The following is a 7739-nucleotide window of genomic DNA, read 5'->3' on the forward strand; positions in this document are numbered from 1 at the left end:
GAATTGCATTTGAGCCATTCAATCAAGCTTTGATCAAGTTCGATTGTGAAGTGACTCTGATATGTGGAAATCACTACAAGGGGAGTAAGATTCGGATTGCCTTGTTGATCGAATATCTCAAGGCAAAAACATTGTGTGAGATTCGAATCACTCCACAAGCAAGATCGATCATGTCTAGCTTGAATGATTCTTGTTGATCAAATATCTCAAGGTAAGAACACTTGATTGAGATTCGAATCACTCCACAAGCAAGATTGATCATGTCGAGCTTGAATGATTCTACATGCAACCTAAACTACATAGAATTGCAAAGAAACTTAGCCATTGGCTAAAGAAAAGCACAAATGCTTCTTTTACTGTATTTTCCAAGTCTTCTTACAAATACAATATACATGGCTTTATATAGCCTCAAAATGTAACTATTAGAGGCATTCCCAAGAGTTGTAACATTCATACTGTTGGGTTTTATGTCCTAAAACTCATAGTTTGTAAACAAAAGCAGATTTTATTTTCAATAAAGTTATTATTGTTGTTTATTCAGTAAATATTGTTATTGAATAAAGTGAATTTTACGATTATTAATCTAAATCCAATAAACTAAGAACACTCTGACTATAGTATGATTACTTGAACTATATGTAGAGACATAAGAGTGGATCAAGTTCAAGTATATAGTCAAAATGATCTATAGTACAGGGATAAGACTGAGTACCTTATCCTGGGGACACTATGGATGCGGCCCACTTTTGTATATGATATAAACAATGTGATCACTAAATTGTACATGTGGAGACATGTGAGTGGGGGCGTCCTATGCAATGAGTATTGCATAAGATCGGACCATGAAGAAAATTAATCTCACATTATACTATCGTTTACTGTTGAGACTGATTTTCTTTTCATTCAATGACCTAGGTAACTCGATCTTAATCCTGAGCTAACCATGAACTTCTGTTTATTCGGAATTATCCTTAGATTTGCATGGGTGAGAGTGACTCGAGTTCGCCGACTCAATAGGCCTCCCATTTCAGGGGTAAGACTGGGTGAATGGCTGTGGACGTGAGGTGTAAGATGGAATTCACACCTACCTACTTTTAGGGATAGAAGAGAGGTAGTTCCCTTAAGTACTGACTCCAGATCTTGAACAAGGGGCCCCACCCTCTCATTGGCTTAAGAGGGATTCGGTTTACTAGTTGGACCACAAGCCAATTGTTCATTAGAGGATCAGTGGAACATAAGGAACAAGAAGTAACTTCAGGGGTAAAATGATAAATTGACCCAACTCTAGTTACGAACAACCTGTGAAGGATCGACTTACTAATCATGGTTATATCAAATGTACAGAAATATATCTATAGTGAGGGGAGTGCAACTACTAGGCTATAGTGGAGTGTCCTAGTAGTTAACGAATGTTGGTTAACAAGCTTAATGAGTTTAACCGGTTAATCTTGGATCGTTGGAGCCCATGAAATATAGGTCGATTAGATCCCTCTGCTAGCTCATATTGGACTAAACCATAGAACAATGTGACGAGTGAGTTCGAAGTGTTCGAATTCAAATTAGGGAATATGCGCTACATATATACGATATATTTAACCGCATTTTTATTTTATTTATGAATTAAACAAAAAGAGAGAATATGAGATATTTAAATAAGATTTAAATATTTTAATCAAATATGTGTCGAATTTATTGAGATTAGCATTTGAATTAATATTAAATATTAATTAAATAATTTAATTAATCATTTAACATTACTTTAATTTGAAATTAATTATTCAAATTAATTGTTGAATTAAAATGAAAAAAGTCAAAATGTTGACTTCATTTAATGGAACAATCAACGTTTTAGTTAGTGAAATTTTGAGGTGTCAAAATTTGGTTAACTCAAACTTATATGCTTGCCACGTGATCCAAAACATTTGAATGGAATTTTGAGTATCAAAATTTGGTGATCTCAAATTTGCATGAACATGCAAACATGGTACATGGAACTTCTCCCTTGGAAAAACTTGAGAAAAACTCTCACAAACTCTCTCTTCATACATAATAAATCCCTCCCAAGTTTATTCACTCACCGGATTCCACAATCCCGTTCTAAGGCTGGAGAATAGTAGAGAAGACACTAGTGGTGGTTCGAAACCGGTTCGTGAGTAAAAATGAATTTGAACTACAAAAGGTTAGTACTTGAATACCTTGAGTTTTAATACTTATGAACATGCTAGTTATTTACTTCAATTGATGTTCTAAGAGTGCCTAAGATCCAAATTGATTCCGCATGTGTTATATTAACTCCATCACATATTTAATGGCCATACTTAACCATTATGTAATTGTAACCTAGAGTAAATTAAAAGTCTTAAAATACATTAATGAAATAAAATAACTTTAAATTACTGTAAATTGTAATCCACCAAAAATTTATAACATGAAACTTCATTATTCCTAAATGTGGCATGAATTGAAATATCTTTTGATAATTTCAACAATATTTTCTTCACATCTTCATTGAAGTATATTGTATGATTGATGTCTCTTGGTTCATATCAGACTCAATTTAAAACAAGGTTCCAAATCTTGCTCCTAGATCTTCGATCGTAAGAGATAATCTAATTCTAGCCTTATCTCTTGGTTGATCCAAATTTCGTATAAGGAGGTGTTAATTACTTTGATTCAAGGGTTCTTGCTTCAACAAAAACTTTGATTGTAGGGCTAAGAATTAGGGTTGCCTTATCAATTTGGTATCAGAGCAAGGTTTACATCTTTGTGGCCGACTCTAGAATTGTTTTTTTTTCATTTCTGATATTGTTTATCTTTTCTTTAAATCTGTCTATTTATTTTCTTGATGTTATTTTCGCCATTATTCATCAACTTTTCACTTTGTTCTCATTTTCTTCCTAAAGAACACGTTTAGATCTTGAAAAAAAAAAAAAATCTTCACATTTGTTCTTACGATTGTGATTATAAACGATCTTTATCATTTATTTTAGATCATTTGCATGTTTATTTGAAGATCAAATAAACTTCGATTCAGATTTTTTTCTTAATCTATCTAAATCTAGAACCGTTGTGTTTGATATATATTTTTTTTCTTCCTCATAATCTACGCTTGAAGATAACTTCTAAATTTCCCGAATTCTATGAAAGGAGAGTTAGATCATTCTTAAAATCTTCACGTCCTTTCTTTTTGGATTTTTTTTTTTCTTTTTCAGTGTGCAATTCTATCCAAAAATATCTTTGTGTCCCTTATTTGTTTGTTCACTTCTTGTTTTATTTTGTCGTTATTTCATAATTAACTTATCTTAATTCTCTTGAATAGTTTGCAACTATCAGATTTGCTTTACCCATATATTAGCCTACCTTGATCATAATTTAGTCACTTTCCCAAACAACCTACCTTTGTGTGTATAAACACGAGTGTCCCTGAGTGTAAAATCAATGAGTTGAGTGTGTGAGGTCCTAAACATATTTAACTACTGTTTGTACAATCATGAACCAAGACGGAAGAAATGGAGGGGAGATCAATGAAGCTAGGTGGAGAGAAGCACAAGTCGGAACAATTACTCGTTTGAATCAAGTTATCAGTACATTGACAGACCGGATGGAGTGAATTGAAATAGCCTTAGGTAATCTTCAAGGGAGGGAAGTTCTCTTGAATGAAGGAGTTGAAAATGAAGAAGATGACAATGTCACCCTTTTAGCGGGACATAGTCCTAGGGGAGGGAGAGATGTCGGTCGAGGGAGAGGAAGACTCGGGGGAGTAAAGCTAAAAATTCCAACTTTCTATGAGAGATCTGATCTAGAGGAGTATTTGCAATATGAGAGCAAAATTGAGCATGTTTTCGATTGCAATAATTTCAGTGAAGAAAGAAAGTTGAAGCTTGCTGTGGCTGAATTTTGTGATTACACCATTATATGGTGGACATCTTTGAAATCAGAGTGGAGGAGAAATTATGAAGAACCAATTGAAACATGGGAGGAATTGAAGACATTAGTGAGAAAAAGATACATTCCTAAGCATTATTCTCGAGTACTCAAACAAAAACTCTATACTTTGCAACAGGGATCCAAAAGTGTAATATTACAAAGAAATGGAGGCCCTTATGAATAGAGCGTATTGATGAAGACGAGGAAGATATAATGGCTAGATTCCTTGGTGGATTAAACCGACAACTTCCTCATCAAGTGGATAGGCAAGCATACTTTGATATGCAAGAATTGTTACACCTTGCTATCAAATTCAAAGGGGAACTAGCTTGAAGAAGAACTCCAGGAGGTCTGGTATTTCAAAGTCTACTACTTTCAACACTTGGGAAAAAAAATGCAAATATTGAAAAGATAGATTTCAAAGTTGGAGGCAAGTATGATCTTGAAAAAAAGAACAAATTTGAGACCTCCAAGGGTAAAGAGAAAGCGGAGGATTCAAGAAAGAAATAGAGACATCAAATGTTGCAAATGTCAAGGAATTGGTCATCTTAGTTGTGATTGTCCTAACAAGAGTGTCATGATCATCAAGAATGGACAAGTTGTCACAGATAGTGAGGAAAGTGACCAGGATGAGCTAGTTGAAGAAAAAATCCAGGAGAATGAGGAGGAACTGGAAGATGAGAGTCATTTGGTACTTGTTACCAAAAGACTTCTTAAAACTCAAGTTACAGAGAATGTTGTTGATGATCAAAGAGACAACCTATTTCACACAAGGTGTTTAGTCAAGGGGATTCCTTGTAGTCTTGTAATTGCTAGTGGAAGTTGCACCAATGTCGTAAGTACCATGCTGATCAAAAGGTTGTTTATTCCAACCCAACACCATCCTAAACCTTACAAGCTTCAATGACTCAATGACAGTGGAACAATGAAGGTAACTTCTCAAGTTTTAAAATCTTTTACTTTGAAAAAATATAAAGATGAAGTTTTTTGTGATGTTTTACCAATGCATGCTGAAGACATGTTGCTTGGCTGACCATGACAATTTGAGAGGAGGGTTATGTATGATGGCTATTTGAATAGGTATTCTTTTGTAAAAGATGGTAGAAAAACCACTCTTGTACCTTTGAGTTCTGCAAATGTATTTGCTGATCAATTAAAGTTGGAAAAAAAAAAAAAAAAAAGAGTTCGAGGAAAAAGAATTGAAAAAAAAAAAAAACAAGAGTTGAGTGAAAAAATAGAGAAAAATCAAAGAGAAAAACAAGTGAAAAAAGAATGAAATTGAAAAAAAAAACGGAAAGAACAACCATCACAAGGGTACGGACGCGTACATCCAATGGGGGATACCCCTATTCCATCACAAGGGTACGGACGCGTACATCCAATGGCAGAACAACGATCGTTATGTTTTGCATAGCACTGCCGTGACGGTTACTAATTCTAACAGGTGTCCGGCCTAAGGAGCTCCTAGAGTATGCTCGCCCGACAAGGAAAGTGGCCCAGCGGTGTGCGAACTAGCTGGTGAGCCCATACTCGCACGTATGGGTTGTGTGTAGAGTATATGGTACACGTCCAAATTTACCCGTTAGAACAGCACCGTAGGAATACAGATTGAAAGATAGGTCCCATCATCTCATTGCATGTGATTGTTGCATAACCCCGATAGGGGGGTCACTTACTGAGTATTCTAGAAATACTCAAACCTCGTGCTACTATACTTTTCAGATAAGGCAAGGCACCCATGTGAGATCGACGGTGGCATCGCACACCCTAGGACCGTGGCACATGCATAGGATAGTTGTTTTTCATTTCGTAGAATAGGTTAGTTTAGGTTGAATTCCCGTTTGCATCATTAGTATAGGTTAGAATAGGTTGAATTGTAATCGCATAATAAACCATAGGGTACTATAGGACAGTTGTTTCAGTGTTGTTCTTTTTTCTTTCTTTCCCTTGTATTCGTTTTTCATGAGGTAATAAAAGGCGAGCCTAAGGCGCATTTATGATAAGAGCCCATTTAATGTAAATTCCGCATTTCAAGGTATAATAATGACCTTATATTAAATAAGTAAAATTTAGGGTCGCTACAAAAAATGACATGTATGGGAAGAGTTATGATTAATAAAATTTATTTATTTATATTTATTAAAGAATTTCTTTATTTACTTAATTCACACCCGATTACATATTTATATATATTTTATATATTTATATAGGTGAATGAAGTGATGTTTTATTCATACAAGAAATTAATTTGAAGATGACAACTCATCTACTTATAAACATCAATAAATAAAGACGGGTGAATCTTGTAATTTATTACATTAAGAAATTAGTTTATCTCGATCAAATAACTTTTTTATTTAGTAATATGTAAGTAAATTATGAAATTTTAATTACGGACAGAAGTTTTGATATTTAATATATTGTGAAATATCATTTATGTATGTCAATTTCAAATATAGCTGAGAGTAAATTATACTAAAAATATTGTAGAGAAAAAAATATGCCGGGATACAATAAATTTATATTATGTAAAAATAATTTTATTTAGAAATATAATGATAAGAAAAACTCCACTATTTATTACTCTTCCAAAAGGATAAGTGTCATATTTTGATTTATCCATAATTTGATTTAGCTGCCACATCATCAGAGTCACGTCATCACATCTGGTATGTTGTCTTGACTGTAATATCTTCGTTTTAGCTCTGATTGGAGTGATTGAAAAGTAGTTGAAATCATTATTCCCAACCGTTCAAAATACTGAAAATGGTTAATAATTAAGGGTAGGTTTGTTATCATCAAAACATCAATCAATTAATTAATTAAAATTAATTAACATGAGATTAAGGGCCAAAAGCCAACAATTTGATCCCTAAACCTTTATAAAAAATATTGATGGATTAATTTTTTTTTTTCAAGCATCAAAGTTGAGATGGCCGAGTTGGTCTAAGGCGCCAGATTAAGGTTCTGGTCCGAAAGGGCGTGGGTTCAAATCCCACTCTCAACATTTATTATGCAAAATTTCTTGATGATCCTTATATAATTTAACAATTATATTATCTTTTAACCTATGTTTAATATTTTTATCCCTAAACTTTTATAAAGAATATAGATAGATTAAGATTTCTAAATAAGATTGCTCACAACTTTGATGAAGAAATCAAATGTTAAGAGGTTTGTATTAAGAGGTTTGTATTAAGAGGTTTGTATCAAGAGGTTTGTATCAAGCTGTTGGACTTGAAAGTTGACCTTGACTCGATGAATTTGAGAGCCTATAACTCGTGATATAGTCCACGACAAGGTAAAAATTGATTCCTAACTTCTTCTTGCAATCTCATCTGCCACTTTTATGAAGAAATCAAATGCCAAAAGTCACCGGGTGAGGAAAGGGGAGACCATTTTCAGACGTATCCCATGGGTGCATTATCTCCTCTCTTTAGAAGAAGATAAACTAGCCACATCACTCCCAAATCAGACCTTCCTTTAGTCTTTCTCTATACTGGTAGGAATTTCTTCGAAATAATCCAATAGCATAAGTTAACGAAGATTTGCTTGGAAATTAAGTAATGTTAGATTAACCCACTAAATGGACTCCATTACTTACGAGATATGACATATTAAGGTTACACATGAAATTTGGTAGTCATTGGATAATTTTAAACGTTAACATGACTTATGCTCACTTTATGGTCATAAACGTTATTATACTACAAGTAAATGCTATTATGTGTTACAAGCTTTATGGTACACCTTAGGTTAGCCCACAGACTTCCAAGTACTAAGAGTTCAAACTTGTTTCTCCAACCAGACCC

At 33.8% G+C, this 7739-nt stretch overlaps 1 non-coding gene across 1 annotated transcript; it reads left to right on the forward strand.

The window, feature by feature from the left end:
* Positions 1–6853: 6853 nt before the first annotated feature.
* TRNAL-AAG (transfer RNA leucine (anticodon AAG)) lies at positions 6854–6934 on the forward strand. The gene has a single exon. It is a non-coding gene; the product is annotated as a tRNA-Leu (tRNA).
* Positions 6935–7739: the final 805 nt, after the last annotated feature.

The sequence above is a fragment of the Cucurbita pepo genome, chromosome 20 (genome assembly GCF_057944985.1).
Source record: "Cucurbita pepo subsp. pepo isolate OVF chromosome 20, ASM5794498v1, whole genome shotgun sequence".
Classification (NCBI taxonomy): Eukaryota; Viridiplantae; Streptophyta; class Magnoliopsida; order Cucurbitales; family Cucurbitaceae; genus Cucurbita; species Cucurbita pepo.